Here is a 22,054-nt window from a genome sequence, read left to right as displayed (position 1 = left end):
TGTCTCCTCATTACTAATCGTAAAGCATATATGTGTCAACAGTTAGCTAATATATAGGCCAGTATATGCCTTGTTGGTGTCACATGAGCAGTGCTTTATTCATACAGCTATGTTTTATACATACAATCCGGTATGTGCTGTATATGTTCATGTACACACAATTTTGCTGTTCTGAATTTCAATTTGGCTCGTACCTGCCTACCTGCCCCATGTTGGGGGATGAGATGCCAGGCGCTGTGACAGGAGCAGGTGGATATTGTGCTTGTGGAGCAAATGTGGCAACCGAAGCCTGTGGGAGAGAAAGACAGAGAGGGAGGCAGGGGAATATTAACGGGGGAATAAAGTGATGGTGACAGCAGAAAATGGAGGCGCGCTCTAACACGGTGCTTATGGATTTATTTGCTGTGTGTACAGAGGCGAGAGAGATGTGTCAATATGACACTTTTGATTGTTGGGTCTCACTCACTTGAGACCAACTTTATGTAATCATATAATGATGTCTACTTTATGCATCAGTAATTATACCTGGAGTCCTGGTACCCTGGCATGATTTTTCAGGATAATTGTTTTTCAGATTTTAATCATGTCAAAAGGAGTCTTCGCTCTTTTTTTCAAGCAGCTTAGATATCAACTTGTTTGCATCTCAAAAGAAAATTCCCCACTTTTTCTTTAACCACGAGTCCCATTTTCTCAGTTTTCTCTTTTTGCTTATCAGCTTCATCGTGAAGGTCTTTGATCCATTGTTGTAAACAAAACCAAACTTTAAATTGGCTCCAAGTTGTTTGGAACTGAAAACCAACCTGATCCTTGCTTTGCAAAATTGCAAGCGAGGCCATTAGTGGAAATTCACTATTCATTCAATGGTTTAAGATTTGGAATTGTGGCACCTTCCTTAAACATGTGTAAGGGATGTTAAGATAAGCAACAATCATAAAAATACAAAAATTACGTTTGTTTTCTTAGTTCAAGCCTTGAGCATTCAGTTCATCAGAAAACTAAGTTTGGACAAAGTTTGAAGGATATAGCTTTCAATCCTTTTTTGTTTTCAGTAAAAATACAAATAATCTTAGAGATAGTGCAGTCTATTGTTTTGTTTAAAATCACATACACTATGCATTACATATATAAAATATGTAGTTTAATATACGTTTTTTGTAAAAGGATACACTGAGATATAATAACCAAGTAACGTTTGAAGCGCTATTGTAGTTTAAGGGCCGCTGTCTGTCTGTCATGAATGTTGTCATCACAACCGCATTGCATTTTGGGAAATTTGGCTTGTGGCCAATTGAATACTGTAATATGTAAATGGTAATATTATGCAAATTAAATACTGCAGGTTTTGTGATAAGGATTGGACATACTTAAAAATCTTCCATACAATTTACCATATTTAAAAATGTTTTTTTCAAAAGGTAATTATGGAATTGTGGTAAAGTGTTATGTTATTATTTTCAGTGTTCTTGTGGGTTATTAGTGTATATTTCTCATTTTTGGTTCGTAGAGTATCACAACTTAGACACATACATCATTTTTAGATACCTTGTCCCTTTGAATTAATCTTACCAGAGAACTTGTAGCCAAAAAAAAAAAAAAGACCAACAACCCAAAACTGACATTTTCTAAATCCAGCAAGTTTGTGAATGGTTATCTATTGATATGTTTTAGTTTTGCCCCATCTCATGTGCTCCTCTCATGATTTGAAAACACACTGAACACGATGAGTTCACCCGTCACCTCTAGCTCTCCTTCACAGTGTGTACACTGTGTCTGCATAGGGATCATCTGATAATAGAATTAGATGCTGAGCTCTTTTCCCATCTATTATCTGGTTGCTCACCATGTAAAGACTCCTGCTTCTTTGCAGTCATTCTTTCTTCCTAACATCCTTGAGGGGAGCATGAGTTGAAACGCGCTATCGATTTCTGCCATTTCTCACATTGTTGCCTTCAGTGGTTGGCTGGTTTTGGTTGTGTTACTTTCATTTCTTGTAATGTGTCAGATAAAACAGGGTCTATAAAAGATGGAGGTGTAGAAAGTAACTCTACCAACTGTTAAGAAAAAAGAGTGGTTTGTGAACAAAGATGAAAAGCGTGAATAAGTGAAAACATAAAACTCAGAGACATCAAAGACTGTGCTTTTTCTAAACCCAAAGGGATTTTTACTCTTCTTTTTTTCCCTCCGCTCTTTGCTCGCTTACATTTTCCACATTTCATCCCAATTCTCTTGAACAATGAGAAGCTATGCAGTGATTTTGATGTCAGTGTGAGGGTTTTATTTCATTCATGAATGCAAATGCACACAGGTGAAATCCCAAAGGAACAGTCATTTTCAACTAAAGGTAGCCAGGCAGTTGCAAAAGCACAAACACTGGAGTAGTTGGAGTACTAGCAAGTGTTGTAAACTTAAGGACACACTTGATAGATTTAATAAGACCTTTTTCAGATTTACTTTTGTTTTTTTTAGACTAAAAAGTAGAAGCAACAAACAGGTGATTTGTTATAGACGTTTTTTCTAAATGCAACTGAGAATCTGCTACGTGACTTCTGTGTTACCTGCATAATGTTGTATGGCCTGAAGGCTCTACTTCAAACAAACAAACCAAACAAAGTATTTCCAGTAACTGAGATAGCTTGTAGCTCATTTGTGAGACCTGATGCTCTGGATAATGAGATAAGAATACAAACTTAGGGATGTGGGGATATGATAAAGAAAAAAGGTTGAAAACCTCCCTTTAAGTCAGAGCACACACAAAGGGCAAGAGATAATAGGAGTGAACATTTCATTGATCTTCATTCATCTTTTTCACCACCCTGTGTTCAGATACAAAAACCTCCTCCTCGTTTTGCTGGTCCTCTCTTGAACGCCTTCAAAGACCCCCTTCAGGGATCCCCTAGGGATCCCCATTAGGGACCCTACATATCAATAAACTACAGAAACTGAGAAGGAAATCGGTAACAGCGGGAGGCTCTGTTTCGAGGCAATGGCCCTTCCCCTCTTTATGCCACCACTGATTCGTCCCTCCAGGTGCACAAATGAAGAACAGACTCACGACATTGCTCACCGGCTTTGTTTTAAGTGCAGAACTTGAAAGGCTTCAGACTCTCCCCCCTGTTAATGAGGCAATTGAAAGATCTAAGGCACAGGGGTAATTTGGGTTAAAACAGCAACGCGTGTCAAGCATTTATCCGAATGGCATTTGCCATCCACAACAAAGGTAGGGGCAGCTGTGATCTGAATGCTAGCTCTTTCAATACCCCCCCCCCCCTTATACATTGAAAGGGGTTTATTAGCGGAAGATGAGTGGACTTGCTCGGGTACATACTGTTCCCTCTTCTCAATATGCCCAAGTATTGAATTGGATCTGAATGAAGACAACAGCTATATTAGTTCATCGTTCTCTCTCAGCCATGGAGATTTGTTTCCTCATTTCCTTTACCAAAGTTTGCTTTGCATCAGTAAAAAAACGGCAACATTAAAACAAAAAGAGACACAAATGATTGATTTTAATGGATTCTGCTGGAGGGGAAATAAACCAAGTTCATTAAATAACAATGAGAGAGCATCACGATGTATCGTCAAAATATCCCTTTATGAGTTTTACGATTATTGTGTTATGTCACGTTTTGTATGTCTTGTTTTGGGTGTTTTGCTGTTCTCCCTGTCATGTTTTCCTCTTGGTATATTGTCTGGTCCTTCTTCCTGTGTTTTTCCTCCCTGTCGTTAGTTTCCCTGGTGTGTCTAATTGTCTGATTGTGTTCACCTGTCGCCCTTGTATTTCTCCTCCCCTGCCCGGCTGTTTCTCGTCTTGTGATTACCCCTCCCTGTATTTAGTCTTGTCTCTTCCTGTGTTCAGTGTTGGTTCGTCTTTTGTTTGTGACTGAGTTCACTGGTGTGTTCTGTTTTGTCAAAGTTATTATTTTATCCTTGAAATAAAGGCAATATCAGTGTAATCTGCATTTGGGTCTTGCTTGCTTCACCCACCGTAACAGTACGAACCAACCAACTATGGGCCCTGCAGATCCTTTTGAGCAGGAATTGTTGGATTTTACCTTTTCTTTGGCTACCTGCTCTGATCAATGGATGGGAGCGTCCGGGGTTCAGCAGCGAGAGGCTGCTCTGGCAGAGGCGCGCCAGATAACTATGGAGAAACCAGGCTTGGTGAGATTCTTACCTGGCTCTGGTTTTTGGAGTTCCTCTTGGTGTGTTATCCCCTGCCTGCTAGCCTCAGGCATGCTAGCTCTCTGCCTCCCAATTCCCTTTATGACACCACACGCATCGGTGTGGTCCGTTTGGAGTCAACCCTTGCTTCTGCCCCAGCTCCTGCTCCTGTCCAGGAGCCGTTCTCTGGAACTCGTCTGGCTTTTTCTGGCCCAGTTCTGGCCCAGTTCTGGCCCCAGCAGCCATGGTTCCATACCCAGTTCTGGCCCCAGCAGCCATGGTCCCGGCCCCAGTTCTGGCCCCAGCAGCCATGGTTCCAGACCCAGTTCTGGCCCCGGAGCCATGGTCCCGGCCCCAGTTCCGGCCCTAGCGGCCATGGTTCCAGACCCAGCTCTGGCCCCAGCTGCCATAGTCCCATCTCTAGTCCCATATCTGGTCCCTTCTCTAGTCTCTTCTCGAGTCCTAACTCAAGTCCCTTCTCTAGTTCCTTCTCTGGTCCCCTCTCTAGTCTCTTCTCGAGTCCCCTCTCTAGTCCCTCCTCTAGTCCCTTCTCTAGTCCCTTCCCTAGTCCGTCCTCAGGTTCCTTCTCTAGTCCCTTCTCTAGTCCCTTCTCTAGTCCCTACTCCAGTCCCACCTCTAGTCACTTCTCTAGTCACTTCTCAAGTACCAACTCTAGTCCCATCTCAAGTCCCTTCTCTAGACCCAACTCAAGTCCTTTCTCAAGTCCTTTCTCAAGTCCCTCCTCTAGTCACTTCCCTAGTCCCTTCTCTAGTCCCATCTCTAGTCCCTTCTCCAGTTCCTCTTTTAGTCACTTCTCTAGTCCCATCTCAAGTTCCCTCTCAAGTCCCCTCTCCGGTTTCCTCTATAGTCCCCTCTCAAGTCTCCTCTCCAGTTTCGTCTCAAGTCCCCTCTCAAGTCCCCTCTCGAGTTCCCTCTCGAGTCACCTCTCGAGTTCCCTCTCAAGTCACCTCTCGAGTTCCCTCTCAAGCCCTCTCTCGAGTCCCCTCTCGAGTTCCCTCTCCAGTCCCTACTCAAGTTCCTACTCAAGTCCCAACTCAGGTCCCTACTGAAGTGCCGTTGGAGGTTCCGCTGGGGTTCCTTCCAACTCCATGTCCTGTCCCGTTGGGGGTCCCGCCGACTACTCTTCTGCCGGGGGTCCTGCCAACCCTATGTCCCGTGCCGTTGGAGGTCCTGCCAATCCTGTGTCCTGTCCCGTTAGGGGTCCCGCCGACTACTCTCCTGCCGGGGGTCCTGCCAACCCTATGTCCTGTCCCGTTGGGGGTCCCGCCGACTACTCTCCTGCCGGGGGTCCTGCCAACCCTATGTCGTGTCCCGTTGGGGGTCCCGCCGACTACTCTCCTGCCGGGGGTCCTGCCAACTCCATGTCCTGTCCCGTTGGGGTTCCCGCCGACTACTCTCCTGCCGGGGGTCCCGCCAACCCTATGTCCTGTCCCGTTGGGGGTCCCGCCGACTACTCTTCTGTCGGGGGTCCTGCCAATCCTATGTCCTCTTCCGTTGGAGGTTCCGCTGGGGGTCCTGCCAGCTCCATGTCCAGTCCCATTGGAGGTCCCACCGACTACTCTCCTGCAGGGGGTCCTGCCAATCCTATGTCCTGTCCCGTTGGGGGTCCCGCCGACTACTCTCCTGCCGGGGGTCCTGCCAATCCCATGTCCTGTCTCGCTGGGGGTCCCGCCGACTACTCTTCTGCCGGGGGTCCTGCCAACCCTATGTCCTGTGCCGTTGGAGGTCCCCCCAAATTTATTCAGGTTCTTACTGTAATTTGTGCCCTATTTGTATACGTTTGAGGACATCCCCTGAAGATCAGATGGTACTTCAGGCTATCAGAGGCCAAGGTTCATTGTTTTATTCGGGAGTAATGAGGATATATTTTTTGGTGAGGGAGATACTGGTGCCCTTGGGAAGTGATCTGCCACAGTTCTGCTTCTGCCTTTACCCTTCTGCTCTCTGCATAAACAGCACAACTCATATTGTCAGAGAACATTCTGTCTAATTGTACATTTGCTCCAAGAATTGTGGGCAGTGCAATTATACACCCTGATAAATGTAACAACAGCTCAAGGATTTAGTTTTTTTCTCGTTCAATTTTATTGTTCAGTTGCAATTTCGTCAAAGGAATCCTGTTCACTATCATCCTGCACTCTAGACCCCCTCCAGCTTCTCAGTCATTAACCACTTGTCGTCTGCAAGGCTATTGTGTAACAGCTGCCTTGCAATGTGTTGAAGGTGCTTCACCTCTATAATATTGGTTTACATCCTCTATCAAAAAACATTTCCCACTTGGATGATATCCAGCACACATATCCAGGTTTTCTGCCGAAGCTGCCGAGGGCAAAAGGAAGACATGGTTCGAAATGTCTATGCAGAGCTAAACCAGTAAACTGCTTAAGCTGACTCTGTAACTCAAACCACCCTGAAATCCCAGAGGAGTCCCCATCCCGGCATGGAATTGAGCATGTCCAAATTATGCTTCATTACGCCGATCTTTAGGCGAGACCATGGGGCTAGAGGTTAATGTGTTAATGTGCTGATCCTGACTTTTTTCAGAGTCAGTCAGCAGACCTGTTCAGAGAGTAGCTTCTGTACACGCTAATACTCGTGCAGTCTGGCAAGACATCTAGTCCTTCATCTTATGTAGTCATAGGAGGTGGTAGGCTGCACAGACAAATTGTCTGATCACAGGGGGCTGAGACCCTAACGCTCCAGCTTAGTGTCAACACGAATAGGATGTCCTTCCTCTAATTAGGCGGACTCCTCACATGTCCTCCAGCACACTCAGAAGGCGAACTCCTCCTGTGCGCCCCCGTCAGAGAGTCTAATCTACAAAACACAGTCATGTGAGGGGTTTGGGTTGAGGATGACTCCTAGAGGAAGCCTCAAAAAAAGCCTTTGTACATCATGAAAGTCTGGCCTATTTTCCAGCGCTTCCTAAAAAGACACCTTATTATACCTGGATCCCTTTCTTTCTTTTCTACCCAGTTGTGTTCACGTCGTTTGCCTGTGATGTGCAAAGTCACTCCTCTTTAGGCAACCTCTCTACAGAATGTCGGTTGACAGTAATGATTACGTCGACTGAGAGATGACTATAATTAATTCTACATGTAAACCAGGCCTAATTTTTTTCTGAGCTTTCCACTGAATATTACAGGTTAATAAAGTCAATTAATTAATTAGTTAATTCAAAGCCAAGCGGGGTTGCAGGCACTGTCATACTTTTGGCGAAGAAAAGGCAGAGGCAAGAGTGTGAAAAGTATAAAGCACATTTGTCATCTCTGAAATCTTGATTGGATAAGGAACGAAAGATATTAGTCATCATTAGAGAAGAGAGGAGGAAGAAGGAGGAAGGAAGGAAATGGGGTTTCCCGTCTCATAATGCAGTCAAACAGACTTGCACAAAAACTGCATTTCTCTTCTTGACAGTTGCTCAAGTATTTTCAAAAGAAAATCTGGTATGAAAGTCATTTTTTTTCTTAAGAAGACAAGCCAAATCATACTTTTGTCTAAAGCCTCTTTATTTGTGCTTCTATAAAGCATTGTATTTGCCATTTCAATTAGAATAAGATTAATTAGCAGCACTAAAAGGATTAATCCATTGGGTGATGGACACAAAAAATGAGTCCCTTCTTTACTCAATAACTTTATTTTCTTGCCAATCTTTGTTTGACCTGTTCAGAATGACGTCGAAGCAAGAAGTCCATGTTCACATTATATGCTGAACGAAGAAGTGTATGCATGCAACATGATTTAGTGAACCATCAATAAGAATGTACTTTGCAGTCAGAGATTTCTTGTGTCCAGTATTTGAAATGGATAACGTATTTGCATTTTTCATATAATTTCTTATTCCGTAACTTTTTTTATTACAAACCTTATGAGGCAAGATCATTTGAAATGTCTTAAAACATGTTTGGAGGGAATATTTAATAAACAACATTACTGCATTTTGGTAATTGTTAAAGGTCCCATGTCATGCTTTTCTGGTTATTACCCGTCCCCTTGTGTATTATGAAGGTGTTTATGCAAGTAAACGGTCTGCAGAGTCACAAACCCTCAAAGTACACCCTGTAGCGAGTAAAACTCTAACACAGAAAATACCTGTCTATGCTGCCCCAGAACGCCTCGTTGGAGATTTCTCTTTTTCCATTGTTTACTTATTGGGTATAGTGACGTATTTGGGAATAGTGATGCCACGGAGCCATTACGTTTGGACCAATCCGCGGACTTCCTCACAGACATATTCGGCGAGGCGTTGCGAGGCTCTCTGCTGCGAGGAGCGGGACAGTTTGAGCTGGCTCACTGGTGTGGGGTCGGCGAGACTCCGCGGAACTCACAGGGAGGGGGGTGGGCAGGAGCTCCAACAAGCCTTTTAGGACAGAGAGTGAATACACATACTATACAGAGATGTTGTATGAGAAACCAATGTGAGTTTGAAAGATTGCACAGTATAAATATATTCTAGTAGACCTCAACAATGGAATTATGATCAGTAGAAATGGCCATGACATGGGACCTTACAATGAACAAGCAACAAAAAAATCTAAAAATGTAAGGTATTGTCGTTGGAACTGTTGATCCTTGTCCTCTGTCCTCTGTCCTCTGGGAGATTGTTATTGAAATGTTTTCAAGATATTTAAAATGATGTACACCAATATAAAGTTATCCACATATTTCATTACTTGCATCTACAGAGATCTATTCATTATTAAGCAGAATTGCAGACAGTAGTACATGATGACATCGCCCTCCCGCACTCTACCCTGAAGGTTGTAGGCTGACAGTGAATACAGATGACGTAATCTTTAAACTTTGACACGCTGGTTGCTTGATCCTGTTCTGATGCCAAACTGCAGCACTATTGCCCATCTTCCTGCCATGTTCAAATTCTCATTCTCACCCTCTTGTCACTCCCTTGGATCTCACGTGTCTCTCCAATGGTACAGCGACCCATCTCTAGATGCTTGATTATGATAACAGAAACCAATCCAAAAGCTGTGTGTGTCCATCCGGTCAGGAATCCTCCATCACTGTTTTTTGTTTTGAGATTAAACCACGCCCACATCCGCATTAACTTTACTCTGTGCGACTTCGTCATGGATGTATAAAGAGAACGTGCCATTCAGCCACGGTAGTAACTCCCATTGCAGCAAGTGTAATCCATGCTGAAAAACATTACAGCGGTCTTGGAAAAACTGAATATTTGTAATCCTCTGACAAACAAAGTGCATGCACTCCAGTACTGAACTTATGTACAAAATGTGACGGACAAAAAACTAGCTATTAGGCTACCTATTGGTTTCTAGTTTATTATTTTTAAATCTTTGGCGAATTAATATTAAAAAAATGATTAACATTTACACAGCTATGTACCTATGCTATGCCCATAGCTATGTAGCTATGCATACCTGTGATCTCCTTTCATATTAAAAAAGCACTATTTCTATCAATTTACAAATATGCTCTATGAGGTTAGTGTAGCAGTCACATTCACATTTGATTGGGACGAAAACGCCATGGGTGACGCTCTGATGCTGCGTCAATGGTTTCGTCATGAGGAAGTGAGCTTGGTCAAATCCCAACTGGCTTGTAAAAACAACAGACAGCCCTCTTTCCTCTTTTACACGTCTTATTTAGTGACCTCCCTTTCACCTGGCATTAAAATGCATCATTGAAATCAGGTTGAGCAAAGAAAAAGAGAGCAAAGTCTCGGTGTAGAAGCACCCGAGAGGCTCCTAAGATCTGATTATCTAAAGCTCTCTGGAGGAACATATTTGGTCATATTAACAACAGTGTAAATGTTCTCCGCCATCGGAGGCAGATTCCAGTCTGGGGAGATGGAGAAAGTGGAGCACAAAATCTGATACTTATTAAAATATACTGTATATGGCTGGAGCTTTAGTGGTGATCCCACTGCAGGAATAATTTATAGGGGGTTAAACCATATTAATTAATTGCTTTAGGATGATGCCCCCTGTGGGAGTAAGCTGATGGTGGTTTAAGCAGCACTGTCACAATTAAAATTAAAATCTGACATGCACAATTGTTAGTATATAAAGTGATTTTCTCTGGTGACAGGGTGACAAGGATAATCTCCCTGATTAAACCTTAACTAAGAGCTACATCTTTGTTTTATTTGTAATCAGGAAGAAGAGCAAATAAAGCTGTCAGGCAACAACATACTGTCAGAAATAATTGTCAGTGAGACAAGGCACTTAACGTCAAATATGATGTACATTTAAAAATAAAACATATATGTGATGTTAATTAGACACAGCATAAACAGTCTTGGGTTTACAGCACAGAAAAACTTTGGAAAACTTTTCAGAAACAGCTTCATCTTTCATTCGTAAACAACCATTCCTGGATCCAAGTTTGCAGTTGCGTTTTAGGAATTTTAAGTCACATTCTGTTTGCTCAGTGTCTTTGACTGTTGCTCAGCAGGAAAGACATACCTCTAGTTCAAACCTCACAGGGCCTCTCTCTGTAGATGTATGTGATCTTCCCATGCTCCTGTGGATTTCCTGAGGGTGCTCCAGTTTCCTGCACATCAAAAGATATGCGTCTGTCTTTACGCTCCACTAACGTGCTTACATCAGGAGGTAATCTTTGAACTTCTTTTTTTTTTTTTATGTAATTGCCGTATTAGAAAGAATAAAGCTGTGTGAACAGTGTTGACAGTTTCCCCCCCGGAGAAGGTCAGTGGCTGCACCGTCCACCATCAGGGGGTCTTTGTGTTCTCCAATAGCTCCCATGTACTCTGCACTAATCACTTAATTAACGGCACTTTCTTTAATACAATTAAAGGCAGCGTAATAGTGTACAAAGTGTGGAACAGCGTGACCCCCGAGGCGATCCGCAGTCCCTCGACAATTATCCAGCCTTCTGAAAAAACTGTTTGAGGGGGCAAAGGATTATTATGTGAGCTTTTTATGGAGCAGTTCACTCTGTAGGCAATAAAGCTGCATGGAAATAATGTTCATGTGAATTGAGTTCCTGTAGATTATCGTGATTGAATCAATTGAGTGCTTTCACGGCCTCATGAATAATTCACTTTTGACTGACTTGGGTTGAATACATTATGTGCCAAACTTGACTTGGGCATCCATTTTTATTTGCACACCTTGCCCCCTGACTGACAGGTGGAGAAGTCTCGGTGAGGCGCCATTATTTTGTGTAACTACCGTACTGTGAAACTTACTGTTGCAGTTTTTATGTGAAACAATCTGGACTGTAACCTAGAATCTCGAGCTATTCATAAGATATTTATAGCGAGAGCTCAGCTGCTTTCAGTGTAACATAAATTCTTGGATCATTTGAACTGAACCTCTTTTGGGGGCTGCCTTTCCAGTTGCCTTTATATTTCATATTTCATACAAGCCGACTAATCTTAACCGCTTGGGAACTGGGTGTAAAATACAAAGTTAAAGACCAACCTCTTTTGCAAATTGTTTACATGCAACCCATAATCGCATGGACATCTGGAGCAGTGCTTTGATAATTAAGGTGCAGACAGATGACATGATTCTTGATTGAACTGTCTGATGAGCACAGGGTCAAGAAGAGGAGGGAATATTTTTGTGCCGCCCCCCGTGTCTATCCGACCCTTTTATTTGGCTCTCATCATTAAAATGCATACGCAGCAAAGTTCCCCTCTCTTAATGTACCACTTCTGGAGTTAATGAATGGCCTAATTAGGTGAACTCATTAGCGATGAACTGTAATCCTCTTATTTCATCTACTCATTAGCCGACAATATTCATAATTAGTGGCATTGGGATGATTATTTCATGGCAGGTTGACCAGCATCAGGACTCACCCAGTGCTCGCTTGGAGGTCTGACACATGCATAAATGAGACTGATGGGAAGCCTTTAGTGAAATGATAATGCGGCTGGAAAAAAAGTTTTGGTCCCACCACCAAGGTTACTAAAGGTCGGGTTACTGACTGTGAAAAAGATCACGTCATCAATAAAATTGCTCAACAAAAAGGCGAGCCCTGGGTGTCTTAATGTACAATGAACAACAATGATTTCTCCAGGGAACTGAAATCACAGTCATTAGCAAGCAAGCAATTGTTCAGATGTCAGCGCGGCCCACCTCTGCTCCGCTCTGCAAGACTTTACCCAAATGGTTTCCAATTCTTCACGAAAAACACAATGTTCATACTCATAGTCTTTTAATTTGTGCCATTTTTCATTCTGCTTTTTATCTTGTATTACAAGCACTTTTTTAGGTACGTGCAGTGAAAGCAACGCAACTGCAAGAAAGAAGATGAGTTTGTTTATTCAAATCACCATTAATCATGCAAGGCTAAATTATATTGCTTTAATTGTAATTCATAAAAAATCGGAGCCAATGCTGAAAAACAACTTTCAGATGTTTGTTGTGCTGGTTTCAGTAATTGGACTCTTCTTCAGTTCTAATCCTGTGTCCACACAGGAATGGTGTCAATGAAAAACTATGCAGATTGTTAATTACCGCAGCGGACATGGCTGACAGCTGATCGCATGGCACACGTTTTGATTTATGACAGCAGCTTGGAGAAGACACAAAACTGTTTTCCTTCTGTTTTCCATCATCTTGAAAGTAATAGGAGGTGAGTGGATGGTTCATCGCTTGATTAATTTCTCCTGCATTCGTTACATGGAAGGGTATAAAGCTGAAATAGGATATGCTCCAACAAGTTGGTTTGCTAATGAAGAAGCTGATTAAAGGTAGGGTAGGTAAGAATGGAGAAACCAGCTCGAGTGCGCTAGAATTTGAAACTACGCAGCCGAAGAAAATCTGCCGCTTCCTTCAGACTTCCTTACAGAGCCCCTCCTCCAACACACACGAACGTGCAGATGACCAATGAGGGCACGAGATAAGTTTGTGCACAGATGGAAGGCAGGTAGGCCATCCAGTTATTTTAGCCGGGCTGGGGCAGATAATTGGTCGTGCTTTTTACTGCGCTACGGCTTCCACAGATGACATTTTTTAATGTATTTATTGTCAAAGCACTTAATGTATTAGTTGCTATCGGGATGTTAAGAGCATTCCATGGAATATAACAAAAAGTGTTTCTGAAGTGAATTACCTACCCTAGCTTTAACAAAGTCCCAATGTATAGTTGAAAAAAAGATAGAAAATGTTGCAACGTAGATCGGCATCCTTATACTGTAAGTTGGGAGATAGGGAGGAAAAACTGCAGTATAGCCATTATAAGAAAGCGCTTATGCTATACTGTAGACTAGCCTGTAAGTAACTAAACCCAATAGTTATTGCATTTAAGCATGGCGCCAACACCCCAAATTGCGCTTATTTATACATTTGCCCAGTACTGTATGTCCCAAATATTTGTATATCTTAAAATAATTAGTAAGACGTTTAATGGAAAGTATAATAACTTGGAGGGTTTATTTCTGTGTTTATTCATGTATATGGCTGCATGGGGGAAATCGCTATACAGTAAGTACAAGTTTTGACAGTATAAAGTACACTTATGAAGGGAGATGCACATCTTTGTGTACAAAGTTGATCAGAGTAGTGACAGAGGACCAAACAGTCAAAGTTGCACTCACTGAAACAAAAACTATGGGCTTAAAGATCACACAATGTGCAATAAATCTGTTGATAAACTGCAAGCAAGGTGAAAACTGAAAGCCACTTTTATAAATGTACTCGTACAAATCCTCTGCAGCATACCAATGGCCATTGGTCAAAGTAATTCGCTTATTTGGGCACATTTTCTTTGCTAGATCATATCAAAAGTGACAAAACTTCATAGGATATTAAATACAGTTTTTTATCTCACAAAATTAGGTTAATGGTCTTAATCAACTCCCCTATTCCATTGTATCCAAGTGTTTTTAAACCAAATGAATCAATGTCTTTCATGTGTGGGTTCTATGTCTCAATATTGGCTTACTTCATTGAAGAATAGCAGATACCAGATGGTTTCAGCTGCTCCTGTTGCATCACTTGTTGTGGAGCAGACAGTCTTACCTTACACTCAAGTTTTTTTTTTGTGGAGAGTGTCTGAAAGGTGCAGCACTCCTCTCCTGTCGCAGCCCGGCTCTTAATCAGTGTGCCCCCCGTGGCCTCACTGAGAAACCGGGCTGTCTGTGGCAGGCTGTGATTGGATGCTGCCATTTTGGTTTCCTGCAATGTTCTGTGAAAGACCTCAGGCATGGACGGCTGGGAGGCAATTGAGGGCGAGAAATACGCTTGTGTTGACAGACAGGCTACATCTTAAAGAATCAGTATTTTTAGAGAACGGTTATTTGCAAAGTGGAATGAGATAAGAATATATTACACCCATGTGAACGACACAACGGCAGCTGTTTGAGATGCAACTGAAGTCCTAATAAGAAAGCAGTGTCTGCATTGTGTCCCAGGCTGATTTTAGAAGTCCGCAGCTGCCCCCACAGGCCATGAAATGAAAATGTGGACTCAACCAGTCAAAGCCTGTCCTTTTTATTCATACTCATTTCTCTCTTCATTGACTCTCTGCAGCTTTCATAGCCAGAAGTGCCTCCTTTTTTCGTAGGGAGTTATTCACAAGACCCGGACCCCTTCGATTATTCTCCAAGAAAATGCAAGCATGGCCGTTAATCCGGGCCCAGACCAAGATTAACTTCACTGCTGCCTCTAACTCTCCCTTTTGTTTGTTTGTCTATTTCACACATGCCCCCTTTACTTATCTGCTGGAATGGTAAATGCCAGTTGTTTTGTTCAAACTAATTCAGGGTGTATTGGAGGGTGATTGTGTTGCTGAGAAGGGCTGCAAGGGCAAAGATAAGCATGTCATTAGTACATCCTCTAGCAAAGGCTGGAGTCCAAGGACCTTATAGACCCTATATTATGTATACAATGAAGGATAGGGCCGTCATATGAATCCATCACGGTGAATCCGGAAGCTATGATTGGATATTGCAATATTAGACATCTGTGTCCTTCCCCTCAAGGGTGTTGCATATAGAGTTGTTTAAGCTCAAAGCAGGATGATGAACTTTCCTGCTACTTTTTCTTCTTTGTTTTTAAGGAAGACATCTCATCATTTATCAGTGAGATTTAGAAAGGATGTACAGAATAGTGTTTTTTAAATTACTCTGCATATTTCTATGGCAGATACACATGCAGCCAGGTATCCATATAGACAGTGCTATTTACACCTGGGCATACATTTGATTATGATTTGAATCTATAGGTTTTTTTTTTTTAAAAGTGACTTTCGGAGGGGGGTTAACTGTTAACTTTTAAAATATATTTTTTACATCAGAATTTAATTAATTTACGGCCTACTGTATATTGCAACATACACACAACTTTTAAAATATACAAATCTTTGCATCACTTTAAGAAAAAATGCATATTTTTAGAATTTATACCCTATAGATGTAAATACTGTATGTATACATTCATTCTTTATTATTTTATTTTCAATTAATGTGCAATGCCTTTTTCACATGTTGCTGTAAGAACAAAAGTTTCCCAATTTGGGATTTATAAAGTATATTTAATATAATTATATATTTCTATGTGAAAATTATAGAATTTGGACTAATCTGAATTCAACTTTTACTTAACAATAAATAGAAGCATAGAATTGAATCATATTTATATTCAGTTTACATTTTAGTCTTGTATACGCCACTTAAGACAATTGCTAGTACGCTACTGTAGTAGTAAGATAGCAGTAAAATAAATGACAATTTAAATTCAAAATGAAATTGGGAGGCTTTAGACTGGTCACTGCCTCTATGAGTCAGTCCCACATATCCACATAATTGCACAAATATGACACTTAGAGTTGCCATGTTTCCACTCGAATATGGAGCCTCTGGTGATAACAAGCTGACATCAGGCACCAATCATGAAGCACTTCCCAACGCAGGCCAGACGCTCCCTCTCATTCAGGTAAAAAATGGCCTCATGTGCAAGCGGCCTTATCTTCTTGACCTGCACTCACTCCCCAAACTCATTTAAAGAAACATCCCATAATCTCCCCTCTACGCCACAGAGACAGAGTCGGTGAAGTGACACTTGTTAGAAAGGTGTTGTTATAGTTCAGTGGACTTTCATTGGCCCATTGAAGGTTTGAAATTCATTTCACAGAGAGATTCATCCGAGTAGATGTATCATGGTACCAATTGCCTCTGCTCATTGTAGTGATGCCTGCAATACAAAGCTTGGCTAACGGAGCACATCCAATACAAACCCCACTTGATATGCATTTAGTAAAACACAAAGGCTTGGAATCATCCCAGGAGGTGGAAACAGTTTCTTGTATTATGTTTGACCAGCGCTGATCACAACTGAACGGGGAGTTTCCAGATTTCCAAGGAGAACTTGTGATTATTCCTCAGTTGACTGACCTTCGAAGGTCAACCAAGGGATTTGTTCTTTCAATCAATATGTCAACTCTACACAATGCCAATCGAAAAAATGCTATATACAACAATGACAGCATTTTTTCTTAAATCTACATTTTTGTATGTACAATTTTTGTGCCAATGCACCACTAATCAACCACTTATTTTCACATTATGATTTGGCATGTAGCTTTCAATTCAACTTTATTCAGAATTTAATGTCTGCATTACGGAACATTTTCTTTGGGTCCCACTGTACCTGTTTTCCTTCCCTACTCTTTACTCTTTTGTGAATGCACACTATGCATTTGTTAGAAGTCCTCTTTCCACGTTTTGCTTCAATCCCATACCTCTATATTTATTTATTCATTTATTCAGGTCATTCGTTCTACATTTGAGCCAATGAACCTGTGCATCCAAAAACAAAAGCCGATCAAAAGAGAACACAGCAGACTAAAGAGAAATCCGAAATGTAAACACATTCACGCCTGCAAGACAACAACACAGAGTTAAATTAAAATGACAGCATGCAGAAATAAATACACAATGGAAAATCTTAATAGGAAAACTGAGACTTTGTTTATTTTAATTATTGTGATTTCATTTTGTGGGGCAGCTAGTGTCCCTATTTTAATTATTCATTGTGCGAGAGCTTAGTGATAAAACCAGGAGGGAAACCAAAAAAGGTCCATATGATGCAGATTTCTGTTCATCAATGAGGTGTTATTAAAGAATCCCAGAAAGGTGTCCTAATATAAAATAACATTGTATTCCTAACAATCAAATTATTTAGATGTATCCAAATCTTTTTCCCCGGCTACCTGAGATACCTGATCTGCATTTCATTTGCATTCAACTGTTTCTCACTATCTATAACCTTGTTTCGAAATGTAATATGAGAGATTTTCCCATCTTATAGGGAAATATATATGTTTCCATGACGGAGCTTATCGTCGGTTTGAACCTGCATAGGAACATTACTCTCAGACCCTGGGGGGGATTCAAAAGAAAAGAGACTGCTCCTGTTCTTCCAGGGGGGGAGGCCAACCTGAGCCCAAGATGACAAGGCTGATAAGAGAGCTAGATGCCATTTTCAGGTCGACTTGTCTGGTGTTTTGCATGAGGAGATGTGCCAAGTGAAGTCTGTTGCTACGCACCAGCTGGACATTGACCTCAGCTGGACACCAGGAGGGCGCTGTGGGATCTGCATCTCAGCACCACCTGAGCCTGAGGGGACTGAAGCACTGCATTCATTGACTTTCAGGGTTGAATGAATGCTGAACACCCCCTTTCTTCTCTTTGTTTGCTGCTTCCATTACTTCAGGCTTTGTAGCATTGTGTTGATCAAACTAAATCGCTCACAACCTTGATGATGCATGGTTAGAAAACATGCTTTTCTGCCAGCAAGTTCCGATGACTCAGTATGCAGGATCAAATTATTCTTTGACTGTGTCCTAATGCCGTTTAACCTTAATTTCACTGCTGAGTAGCTGATCTGCTTTGTGGCACCCGGTTGCGTAAATGTTTCTGTAGGTGGAGCTGTAAACACACAGCACTGCAAACCAAATTAAGTAGAGATGGAGTGGGAAAGGATTGAGAAATATGGGTAAGGGGGGGTGGGCGGTTTTCAGTTTAATCAATCATCCCAACTAAAATCAGGAAAGGAATCCTATTTTCTTCTCTTAAGCGGCTGCGTTGAGCTCGCTCATTTTTCACCTGGGCGAGGCTTCGTTCGTTCATTAGGCAGAGAGATACGGGTGTATGTGGCGGATCTGTGTAGCTGCTTCATTACTCTGAAGACTGGAGAGATCGGACCGCGCTGTAGAATATTTAACCCCCTCCCTCCTTCCCACTCCCCACCACTGACGGGGAATGATGTGTGTTCAATGGGGGCATGATCATAACTCAAGCTACAAGCTGAGAGAGCAGCACTTGCAAGGCAAAGACATGCTGAACCAGTGAAGGCACCGCTCCCCTGAGGAGGGAAATAAAAGCTGTGGCTTTGACTGAAATGTTGATGGCTGAGGAAGATCGCATACCTTTCTGGAACAGCAAATCCCCACTTAAAGGTTCTTTTCAGCGCTTTAAAGGGCAGATCCGATAAACTGGATCTGTTCTGCTGCAGCTCGTGTACTAACCAGAGTTAGGAAAAGGGACCACATTACTCCTGTTCTGGCTGCCTTACACTGGCTCCCTATAGAACACAGGATAGAATTTAAAATTCTTCTTCTCGCCTACAAAGCCCTTAATGGGCAGGCGCCATCTTACCTTAAAGAACTCATTATACCCTACTGTCCTACTAGGGCAGGGGTCTGCAACCTTTTTGACCAAAAGAGCCATTTTGCTCCTTTTTCCCCAAAAATGTTTTGTCTGGAAAAACATATTTCATAGCTTGATAGCTAATAAAGTTGTATTTATTGTTATATCAGACAAAAATTACAGTTTTTTTGCATTTATTAATTTTTGTATGTATTTATTGTCAAAGCATTTAATATATTCATTGCTATCGGGACGTTAAGAGCATTCCATGGAATATAACAAAAAGTGTTTTCTGAAATAAAAGACATACCCCATTGAATTATGACTGAAGATAGTCAGCTGTCTTCCTCTCCCGTGTTGTTCCTCGATACGTAAAGGCTGCAGCACCGTTGACAACTTCTCTCTACATATCAAACATACCGGTAAACCAGCATCGTTTGCTGTGAAAGCATATAACTCTGTCCACACAGAATTTAATTCCTGTGTTCCTCCGGTACTTTTCTTTGATTTATCCATAGTTTGCTCATCGAGCCGGGGGTCCCCGCGCGAGTGCCTCCAAGAAAAGGCGCTCGCGCGGGACCGTAGCAGGATGTGACGCATATTTTAGTTCACCTAATTAAAACCGTTTTGTTTTTTATTTATGTGTCACGGTATCACCTCAAAATACAAGATACGAAACATTTTCAACCGTGCAACAAAATATAAATAGTCCTACAAATACTTTTATTTGATCTCCTTCTTATTTTTTTCTAAACTCAAGGGAGCCAGAGCAGAGGGCTTAAAGGGCCGCATGCGGCCCATGGGCCGCGGGTTGCCGACCCCTGTACTAGGGCATTGCGTTCCAAGAATGCAGGGTTGTTGGTTGTTCCTAGAGTCTCTAAAAGTACAATGGGAGCCAGAGCCTTTTCTTATCAAGCTCCACTTTTGTGGAATCAGCTTCCAGTTTGTGTTCGGACGGGAGACACCCTATCCGTTTTTAAGAGTGCGCTTAAGACCTTCCTTTTTGATAAAGCTTATAGTTAGGGCTGATTAGATTCAGCCCCTAGTTTTGCTGATATAGGCTTAGTTTGTCGGGGGACATCTTACTTCTTCCTTCTCTCTGTCTATACCTGTGTACTCTCATGTTCCGATTAATCCAGCTTCCCCAAATTTCTTTCTTTTTGGTGTCTATATACGCCGGGATCCGGAGTCATGGATGATCCTGCGGTCCTGTGTCATGGATCGCGAGTCCTGGATCTTGAGGATCATAAGTCCTGGATCATAAGTCCTGGATGGATATCCTCGTGGATTCATCTTCTTATTATACACACATGCATTTCCAAACATTTGGACTACCTATGTTGCAAATGTATTATCTTTTCAATTTACACACGGCATCTATTGCACGTCTGTCCGTCCTGGGAGAGGGATCCCTCCTCTGTTGCTCTCCCTGAGGTTTCTCCCATTTTTCCCTTTAAACTGTGGGTTTTCTCTGGAAGTTTTTCCTTGTACGATGTGAGGGTCTAAGGACAGAGGGTGTCGTATTGTCATACTGACATTCTGTACAAACTGTGAAGTCCACTGAGACAAATGTAACATTTGTGATATTGGGCTATATAAATAAACATTGATTGATTGATTGATTGATTGATTGATTGATTGATTGATTCCCAGGGTGTTATAGAAACAGGAGACTTTATCTTCCAACATATGCAGTGGGTATTGATCACTGTGCCAAGACAGCTTTATTACTTATGCATTTGGAGGTCATAGGTCTCTTCATTAGCCTGCAGTGCATTAGACCCAAGAATATGGCTGAAATGTGGCCATACATCGACCATTTTCAGCAGGTGATATGGTTGCAGTTATTGTCTTTTTTAGTGACTGAGGGACAGATCTTATACTGCAGTGCAGCCAACATGCAAAACACCAGACAAGTCGACCTGAAAATGGTATCTAGCTCTCTTATCAGCCTTGTCATCTGGGGCTCAGGTTGGCCTCTCCCCTGGAAGAACAGCAATGTCTGCAAATGTTACCAAAACATTTGAATGGTAACACTGCGCTGAATGTATGCAGTCAGAATTACACTAAGCCATATTGCATGATTTTTCCTTAAGAAAGTGTGTTGAGAAGAAAACAAGAGGAGGAGGAGATGATGATGATGAAATGTGTTTTCTCTTCCAAATAACTTTTTCTAACCAGGAGGTCTGTTTAAAAACTGTTTCACCCTTATGGTTTCTTGCATTCTTGACTTTGTATTAGTTTAGTTAATGCATTCCAATGCAGAAGGCTCCAGGTCTGAGAAGTGAAGCCAATGTAGGGGTAACTTATAATTATATTCTGTTTTAATATCCAGCAGGGTACAAGTACACTGGTTGCAAAAATATGTCTTGATTGTATAGTCAGGTCTATGACTGCGTAAAACATTTTCCTGTCATGTTTATATTCACAATCTTTTGTCTCAAGTCTTATTTAAGACAGATTGTATTATTTTTTGTAATTTATGCTCCCATTTAGAGTAAAAAATGCACAAATAAATGTAACCCTTTAACAGTGAGTTTTCAGTTCATAAAATGTAATGGTTACCTTTAAAGGTCCCATGACATGGCCATTTCTACTGATCATAATTCCATTGTTGAGGTCTACTAGAATAGATTTATATTGTTCAATGTTCCAAAATCACATTGTTTCCTCATACAGCATCTCTGTATAGTATGTGTATTCACTCTCTGTCCTCAACGGCTTGTTGGAGCTCCTGCCCCCCCCCCCCCCCCTCCCTATGAGCCCACTGTGCTCTGATTGGGCAGCTCGCCCACTCTGTTCTGATGAGTCCACCACCGTTACAGCGGAACATCAGTGTTTATGTGTTACAATAGCGTTTGTTAGCAACCAGAAAATGACGAGATGAGAATGCTGCGTGGGGTCTGGGTGCCGTGTTGGCGGGACGTTGCGGGGCTCGCTGCTCCGCCCTTTGAGGCTCGAGGAGTGGACTGTCTGAGCTGGATTACTGGTGTCGTTTCCTGGCTGCTGCGTGGGGTCTGTGAGACAGCGAGACACCGCGGAACTCAGCCTGAGCACCGCGGCTGAGAAAAGATAAGGCTGAGTGTGTGTGTGTGTGTGTGTGTGTGTGTGTGTGTGTGTGTGTGTGTGTGTGTGTGTGTGTGTGTGTGTGTGTGTGTGTGTGTGTGTGTGTGTGTGTGTGTGTGTGTGTGTGTGTGTGTGTGTGTGTGTGTGTGTGTGTGTGTGTGTGTGTGTGTGTGTGTGTGTGTGTGTGTGTGTGTGTGTGTG

The 22,054-nt window shown here is 42.0% G+C and overlaps 1 long non-coding RNA gene across 2 annotated transcripts in view; it reads left to right on the top strand.

Moving 5' to 3' along the window:
- Window positions 1-22,054, top strand: part of LOC307023113 — a 99,737-nt gene that overhangs the window by 71,639 nt on the left and 6,044 nt on the right. The gene's annotated exons all lie outside the window — the stretch shown is intronic.

The sequence above is a fragment of the Notothenia rossii genome (assembly GCF_949606895.1).
Source record: "Notothenia rossii genome assembly, chromosome: 10".
Classification (NCBI taxonomy): domain Eukaryota; kingdom Metazoa; phylum Chordata; class Actinopteri; order Perciformes; family Nototheniidae; genus Notothenia; species Notothenia rossii.
This window is presented reverse-complemented; position numbering and strand designations above follow the sequence as displayed.